This window comes from Oncorhynchus clarkii, chromosome 17 (genome assembly GCF_045791955.1).
Source record: "Oncorhynchus clarkii lewisi isolate Uvic-CL-2024 chromosome 17, UVic_Ocla_1.0, whole genome shotgun sequence".
NCBI lineage: Eukaryota > Metazoa > Chordata > Actinopteri > Salmoniformes > Salmonidae > Oncorhynchus > Oncorhynchus clarkii.
Window position 1 is genome coordinate 67563806 of NC_092163.1, and position 9110 is coordinate 67572915.

The 9110-nt window shown below is 40.6% G+C and overlaps 1 pseudogene; it reads left to right on the plus strand.

Moving 5' to 3' along the window:
• The first annotated feature begins 8148 nt into the window (after window positions 1-8148).
• On the plus strand, window positions 8149-8727 carry LOC139369894 (transcription factor HES-5-like; annotated as a pseudogene).
• The last annotated feature ends 383 nt before the right edge of the window (window positions 8728-9110 follow it).

Below are 9110 nucleotides of genomic sequence, written 5' to 3' on the forward strand. Positions count from 1 at the left end.
AAGGGTTATGGTAAGGGTTAGGGGAAAGGTTAGCTTAAAGGGATACGGTTAGGGGAAAGGTGAGCTAAAAGGGTTAGTGAAGTCTGGAGGTAGCAGATGTGTCCTCTGTCCTGAGGCTGCTGGTCAGTGTGAGTAGAGAACTGATCTGAGTTTCCCACAGTCCTGTGTGCTGTGATCAATGCACTACAAAAACTGCTCAGTGGAGCATTAGTGACGGCTTTTGACTCTGTGTTGTGCTATAGACCGAGCCTGACGTCACAGACCATCTGGATTCTGGAGGGAAAAACTACCATAGGTTCCTTCCATACTGTTCCACAAGCACGTATTTATTACATTTTATTCAGGTAAACAAAACAATATCAGACTATATTACTGAATAATATTCTCTGTCTGTTTTGTGGAAAATTACATTGTTATTAATGTTTATATTGATGTGAGGAATGATGTTGCCAATAACACTGTGACTGTGACTCTGCTCGCCAGAGCTTTCCCACATTTTGTCCATTGACAGAAATACCTTCAAACAATAGAAGTGTGCCTTTATTAAGCTATTTTGTCTCTTAATACAATTCCCCAAAAGTGCCTGGTGAGTAGCTTGTTAGTTATTAAATATTACTCTGTTTCAATATGACTGAACTGCAAGTGCGCTAGGTACAAGAGTATAACAAAATAGCAATATTGCAACTACCATTATCAATAACCAGTTAATTACTTATGGTATTTTAAATCAGGAAACCAATTAGTGTAGTGTTGTGATTTTTCAAAAGTTGAGCATGTTACTGACTTGACTTTAGACACAACAACGTCTGGATATTCTGTTACACATATTAACAGAATAGTTGCATTGTAGTAAGTCAGGAGTAAATGTGTACCTATGTTGGTATTGTGGTTTTAGCCATATACAGTCATTGATGCTTGAACAAATTCCGGCATAAAGCTTGCTGGGCAGTGAAGGGTTTTCTGAAGTTTGTGGAACTGCTTGATATTGGTATAGTGTGTTTATTCATGCACTATCAAAGTTATTCACTTATGTTTAGGTAGTATGTTCTACATTGAAAGGATTTACACTATATTTTTTAAATATAAATTAATGTCAATGCCAATGTATTTGTTTTAGAACAGACCTGACCTGTACTGTATGTGCATTCACTTTTATGTTTCTTATCCTTCAATGAATGTTTCTGTGCGATACAATTTACCAGATGTTGGATACTGTAGAGGTATGAATGACCCTACATATTCATCAGTTTTTATATCATTGAGTTTTTCTGTCATTTCTTGTCAAGAGCATAAAACTGTGAGAACAATTCCTTCCTCCATGAGACACATATATAGCATATACCTAATGATGTCATGCCATATTCCTCATCCCTCTGAGGTTTGAATACAATATGAAAAGAGAAGTGAAATATATTATCAAAATATTTATTTAGTCTTTGAATGAAACATGTTAGGCACATTTGAAAACCCTTTAGGCACATTTGTGTATGTGTGAAGCCATTAATAAGTCATTGAAAACAAAATAAACAATATGCTTTAACATTAAAATCGTAGCATTTCCCATTAGTATAAAGGAAAGCAGGGTTCAAATTATACATTGACTCACATACCCTAAGAAAGTGGGATAAACCAATGGTTATATTTTCAATACTTCTACTTTATGACAAGAGTGGCCAGCACTCTGTATTTCAAACTCTGAGGACAAGTGTTTACAATCAGAGTAACCAACTCTGCTCTCTTTCAGGTAACATAGATCAACAAATTCATCCAAAGGTGACTTTCTCAGGGAAAGGATAGAGCAGTACAACTGCTTATAACAATGCATACAATGCATTTCCAAATCATTTCTAGAGAATTTGCAACATACACAAAACTAAGCTTCACAAAATCATTGTACTTTTAGACAAAATGTATAAAAAAAATGTTATTCATTTAGCTATGTCTCTCTGTCTGTTGCGATCCAATATCTGCCAATCAGTTGCAGTCTGTCTATAGCAGCATCACAAGAGAATACATTAAGCCAAGGCCACAGTTAAATACAGCAGGGTCTGTGAGCTCTGAATGGTAACCTCCACGTCCATGCATCTATCAGTTCATTGTTCGAAGCAGAGTGGTACAATGTCCTCCTCTGGAGTGGGAAAGAGACGCAGCATGTCCCTGGAATATTTGGAATAGCCGGTGGGTGACAGCAAGACCTTCTTGGGAGTGAAAAACGACACGGTTTTCTCCAGAATAGGAGATATGGGAGATGTAGAGATCCCGTTCTGTAGGTGTTCTCCAATAACTATCTTCAGTTTCTCCACACCGCTGCAGCACTTCCTCTCCAACAGAGAGAGTTTACATCTGAAAAACAAGACAAGACACTCATGAACATCTCTTCTCACACACAGGTTTTATTCATTTTGAACTCTTATGACCTGAAGTATTTCAGTGTAATTGATCATGAGCTTACCTAATGTGCTGATCTTTCACATTCATGCTGCCCTGAAGAGCAATGTCCAAGTAGGCAGGCATTTTCAGATGTTGGCCTTGAGTTTGCAGCTCGGAAATCAAGTAGAGATGTTGATCTTGCTAGGTCTTGATGGTGGTCTGGAGTTAGTGTTCTGATAGCTCCTCTGTTCTGCTGTGTTGCTGCTGGTCTTGGCTCAGCTGATGCTAAGAGCGTATTCGATAGTGAACTCTGCAACTCCACTCTGTATTTATGTGCCTCCTCTCGCGCTGTCTCATGCTCTGCAGCCAATCAGAGGGCTCTGAAGGTGGGACAATAGTCAGTGGGAATAATAGCTGATTCCGCACAGGACAGGTGGGATGTTCTTTAAGCCATATGCAAAAGAGGATGGCCACGTTAGTCCCTGAGAACGTCTCTTTATACCCATGAGTACTCAGAAAAAGACTGTTCCCCATGTCAAGTTGTGACACAAATCAACAAAATGCAAATGTGACACATTCTAGGATCACCGGCTTTTTCATCCTACAGCATCTAACTATCATTGCATTAGATCCCAAATCACATAATGACAATAAATGTGTGTAATAGTAATATTTCTGAAATGGCCTTTTTTACGGGAACTTGGTCATGGCAAGAGTCTACTAGATCAGCTAACCAATCCTATTTGCTAATGGCCCAGATACATAATCAACTTTTGGCGTCTCCATAAAATGGTACATTTTGTAAACTTTCTCTTCAATATATATTTTAAGAATTTCTTCTGTAGAAATATTTTAAAAATATTGTGCAATTCATTAAAGTATTCCCAATCTGAGTTATCAGGGATACAGATGGTTTGTCTGTTGGTACTAGACTGCCTTACAAACCAATCTCTCTCCCAGCATGGCTGGCTGTGCATGGGAACAGCCAGTGGGTCTTTGTGAGAGCAGACACACTTCCATTATGTCTCGCGGCTCAGCAAGCTGCATTCAGAAGTGTGGGAAGCCGTGTGTCCCTGTGGCTCCCATCTCCAAAGAGAGGAGGGCGTGCGACTGGGGCACGCTCAGCGTTGTGCTGTAGAGCCAGCTGTGCTGTGGAGCTCAGAGGAGGCAAGTGTGCTGCCTGGGGCTCCTGGGAAACTTGAGCGAGTAGACAGGCAGACAGACAGACAGACAGACAGACAGACAGACAGACAGACAGACAGACAGGCAGACAGACAGACAGACAGACAGACAGACAGACAGACAGACAGACAGACAGACAGACAGACAGACAGGAGGTCATCATCACCTCACAGCTGATGCACTCTGATGGAGTCACAATACCTGTGAGGTCATCAGCTAGAGACTTGCTTCTAGATATCATCCATTCATGCCAGCTCTGTTGTATCCAGAATAATATTATTAATGACTCTCCTCTTCTTGCAGATAAGAAAGCCAGTGGTTGAGAAGTTACACAGAGATCGTTTCAACAACAGCATTGAGCATCTCAAGTCTCTCTTGGAGAGAGCCTCAACCAGCAGCCAGATTTCAAAATGGAGAAAGCCGACATCCTGGAGATGACAGCAACAGAACCAGTCAGTGAGCTCCTCCTCCTGCTCTGCAGCTGTCAATAAGGTTTACTCCAGCTGTGTCCAAGAGATTGTGCACTTCCTGACCAAGGATTAGGTGAAGACACAGACCCAGAGAAGACTGCTGAGCCACTTCCAGAGCCTGCATCCATCCTCTGATAAGAACAGGAGGGAGAGTGACCTGCCTCAGTTCAGCTCCCAGCCCAGTACAGCACCAGCAAAGAGAAGAGTCCAGTCCACACTGCTCTCTGGAGGCCCTGGTAGAGTCCTACAGACTGGAACTCCACTCTCAAACAAACTCAATGGACCATGTTGGTCTAACATTAATGTGATGGACAGTGATCAGAGATCTTCTTCATATTCTGCTTGTGCAGGTTGTTTTAAACGTTTTGTTTTGATTAAACACACTACAAAAAAATCTGAGAATATGATAAAAATAAGTGCCATCATATTTAGGGTCAGTAAGTAGATCCATAAATAAATAAATAATGAAATAAGAAGTACATATTTTAAAGACAATCATAAGTGCTATCAAACAATGGCAAATCCACCATGGACGAGTCAACATAAATAAATCATACAATAAACAAACATTTATAATGGGCGGCTCTCCCACAGCTCCCCACTACCTCCCCCCTTCCATCCCCCCCCAAAAAGAAAACAAAACAACCCATGTCCCTGCACCAAGACATACCCCTCCCATCAAATAAGTAAACCAAAGTCAATTTAATATTTTTCATTCAGGCCCTTGATATCTTTCGTGTTGAGGCGCCCAATCCAAGTTCTTTCCATTCCCTCCCCTTACATGCTTAAATTATCCAGCCAAAAGTTAAAAATGATATTTGCTGTTTCAAATGTCCAGTGTGCTGGGTCACGTGGCAGTGTGTGGAACCTAAATTTGCTAATCTCAGGTAAGTAGTTATGGTTAGGGTTGAAGCAGGGTGTGGATATGAAGCTGGAGGTAAAGGTTATGGTTAGGGTTGAAACAGGTTGTGTACATGAAGCTGGAGTTAAGGTTAGGGTTAGGGTTGAAACAGGTTGTGGACATGAAGCTGGAGTTAAGGTTAGGGTTAGGGTTGAAACAGGGTGTGTACATGAAGCTGGAGTTATGGTTATGGTTAGGGTTGAAACAGGTTGTGGACATAAAGCTAGAGTTAGGGTTATGGTTAGGGTTGAAACAGGTTGTGTACATGAAGCTGGAGTTATGGTTAGGGTTATGGTTATGGTTAGGGTTGAAACAGGGTGTGTACATGAAGCTGGAGTTAAGGTTATGGTTAGGGTTGAAACAGGGTGTGTACATGAAGCTGGAGTTAGGGTTATGGTTATGGTTATGGTTAGGGTTGAAACAGGGTGTGGACATGAAGCTAGAGTTAGGGGTTATGGTTAGGGTTGAAACAGGTTGTGGACATAAAGCTAGAGTTAGGGTTAGGGTTATGGTTATGGTTAGGGTTGAAACAGGGTGTGGACATGAAGCTGGAGTTAGGGTTAGGGTTGAAATAGGGTGTGGAGATGAAGCTGGAGTTATGGTTAGGGTTGAAACAGGGTGTGGACATGAAGCTAGAGTTATGGTTAGGGTTATGGTTATGGTTAGGGTTGAAACAGGTTGTGGACATGAAGCTAGAGTTAGGGGTTATGGTTAGGGTTGAAACAGGGTGTGTACATTAAGCTAGAGTTAGGGTTATGGTTAGTGTTAGGGTTCAGAAGGGGTGTGGACATACAGTAAAAAAACTAGCGTTAGGATTAAGGTTAGGGTTAAGGTGATGGCTAAAATCAACATATCACTTGTCTCTCATTGATTCAATTTAGGTCAGAACCAAGACATGTGCTACTCTACAGTGCTGACTGTTCTTTAACTAAAATAATTTCCTTCAATCCAAGTTTTTCAGGGAACCTTCTCTAGGATCAGATGCTGTTTTGGTAATTGAAGCATATTTAATGATTGCCTAGAATCCGAACGAAACTGAATACCTAATATGATGCATTATAATAAGGCACACTTCTATTGTTCCACCATTGAGAGCAGTGAATGGAGAGAGTGTGGGAAACCAAGGAAAACTCACTCACAGACTGCCTTTGGGACAATAGACTTCTGTACCCTGTATGATGAAGGGTGAGAAGGAATTTCACTAGTAAGGTTTCATCATTGAATTCTAGAAATTAATTATATCACAGATATAATGAATTATAAGGACTGCACAAGTGTTTTTTTTATTGTTAGAGGGTGTAAGAGGAATTAGGTAACAGATCAGGAAATACATTATATTACACTTTATACAAACATGATTCCATTGTAGTAGTCCTGTGTAACTCAGTAGGTAGAGCATGGCGCTTGCAATGCCAGGGTTGTGGGTTCAAGACCTTCAGGGGATCAATACAACAACAAACAAGTATGAAAGTATATGCCTGGATAAGAGTGTCTGCTAAAATGTGAATGTTGTATCGAAGATCATAAATCTTATATCTAAAACGTAAACGCTTGAAATATCTTCAGCATTCAGTCCCTTCTTGACCCTCTCTGAATGGCCATATGCTGTACAAGTCTATATCATCCGATAGTCTAAATATTTGTATGTACTACATTCTTAATTTATGTATGTCAGATGTATTTATTTTCTCCCCCAGGGGCTTAATGGGAACTGCTTGTATAGAGATGAATTAACATTTAACAAGGCACACTTCTGTTGTTAGGTGGAAGCTCTGTCAATGGGCAGAGTGTGGGAAAGCTCTGGAAAGCAGAGTCTCAGTCTAGCGTCATCATCATCATCAGTCCGACCAGCACCCGTCTGTCTAGGGAACACCCAGAGTCACTGGGGAATAGCCACACTTATAGAAGGGAATTAAACATTAGCTGAATACATCAGTTTCTCCAGGGTTTAACTCTTTCTTTCTCCTTCTCTTCTGTCTTCCTTTCGGGTGGAAGCTGGATCAAGGCACATGATATTAGATCTAAAACCAAATGTGTGTGCAACTGTGCATGAATGACTTAGAAATGTTCATTAATATTAAGCTTCTGCAAGATGTAAATCTGAATGTAAACATATAAAGCAATTTGAACATAAATGTACAAATAAAATACAAAATCATTGTGGTTAAAATTAAATAATGTAGAACTGAACACTGATAAAGTACAGTACATGTCTTGCAGCACACACTTAGCATAAAATCAAGTGTTGTAGTGTTTCCCTCCAGAATCCAGATGGTCTGTGATGTCATACTCTGTCTATAATACAACACAGAGCCAATAGCCGTCACTGAGGATCCACTGAGCAGCTTTTGTAGTGCATTGATCACAGCACACATGACTCAGTGTGGGAAACTCAGATCAGCTATCTACTCACACTGACCAGTAGCCTCAAGACAGAGGAAACATCTGCTACCTCTGGACTCCAGAGTGCTTGACCATATAATTACTACTTCTGACTTTCGAGACCTCATGATATTAATACAATATCGAACCTGTGAACTTAACCACAAGCTATATTTCTCTGGAAATAAACGTACTTTATATTTTCGAAAGACCTCATATTTGACTCAATAAATAAAAATAAAAATGAAATTCAGCAGAACAGAAAATTATAAATATTTTTTACTTTTCATCTATGACAAAATGTAAACCTATACAATATATCATTTTTGTCAGCGGTCACATTCATTGTTAGATAATGTGATGTGTTTAAACACTATACATTCAACAATGTCTTCATAGGTGGGGGCTAAGTTACACTGTACATTTCATGTAGAGTATCTGCGTCAGTCTCAAACGTGTAAGTTGTGATGATGAGTGTGTGCTCTCTCAGCATCATTGATCCTAACATCAGGCAGCAGATCTGAGGGTCACTGGTTTCCCAGATTCACACAACACTCTGAGTCTCTCTCCACCCCCCCACCGCCCCCCCCCCCTCCCCACCTCTCCACCTGTTCCATGAGACGTGACCATTGTCCCCCAGCAATAAGAACACTGAGCATGTGGCAGCTCCACATTCCTCATTGTCCTCCCAAGCTCACCCATTGGCTACAGACTGTGAGAAACTCCAACAAGCCCAAGACCCACACATTCATATGCAGATTATGGACTATATATAGGAGAGATGAATGCATTAGACATCAGATTCACTCTACATAGAGACCAGTACAGCACAGAGATCCAGCCATGGCACCAACAATCACTTCAGCTATGATCTACTCTAATGAGCACCTGACTCTGACAAGGTAAATTGAATAATCGAATTAAAGGAAATTCATCCAATTTGATTGATTATTTATTAGTTTCAATAATGCCCAATTTCAGAATAAGATCAGCTCTTCTTGTTGTTAACAAAGCCATTGATGGAGAAGTTACACAGATATCGTATCAACAACAGCATCGAGCAGCTCAAGTCTCTCCTGGGTTCAGAGATCCTCAACCAGCAGTCGGACTCCAAGCTGGAGATAGCCGACATCCAGGATTTGCCAGTTTTCTTGCTGAGACAACAGCAACAGACTCCTCCTCCTGCTCAGCAGCTGTCAATCAGGGTTACTCCAGTTGTGTCCAAGAGATTGTGCACTTCCTGACCAAGGATGAGGTGAAGACACAGACCCAGAGATAACTGCTGAGCCACTTCCAGAGCCTGCATCCATCCTCTGATAAGAACAGGAGGGAGAGTGACCTGCCTCAGTTCAGCTCCCAGCCCAGTACAGCACCAGCAAAGAGAAGAGTCCAGTCCACACTGCTCTCTGGAGGCCCTGGTAAAGTCCTACAGACTGGAACTCCACTCTCAAACAAACTCAATGCACCATGTTAGTCTAACATTAATGTGATGGACAGTGATCAGAGATCTTCTTCATATTCTGCTTGTGCAGGTTGTTTTAAAAGTCTTGCTGTTATTAAGACTTATTTTCTGTTGTACTGAACAAGTTGTAATGTTTTTCTAAGAAAATGGTCAAATTGATCATTGAATAATAACATTTAAAACGTGTTGATATTGATCATATGTTCGTTCATGATCAACATGATCAGCATCAACTTCTATGGTCCTCCATGAGAACTTTTCCCGCAAAATAGGTGTTATATCATCAATCTGTTCGTGATGTTCTATGATTGATCTGTTTTAAGGTGAAAAGGTATAAGACAAC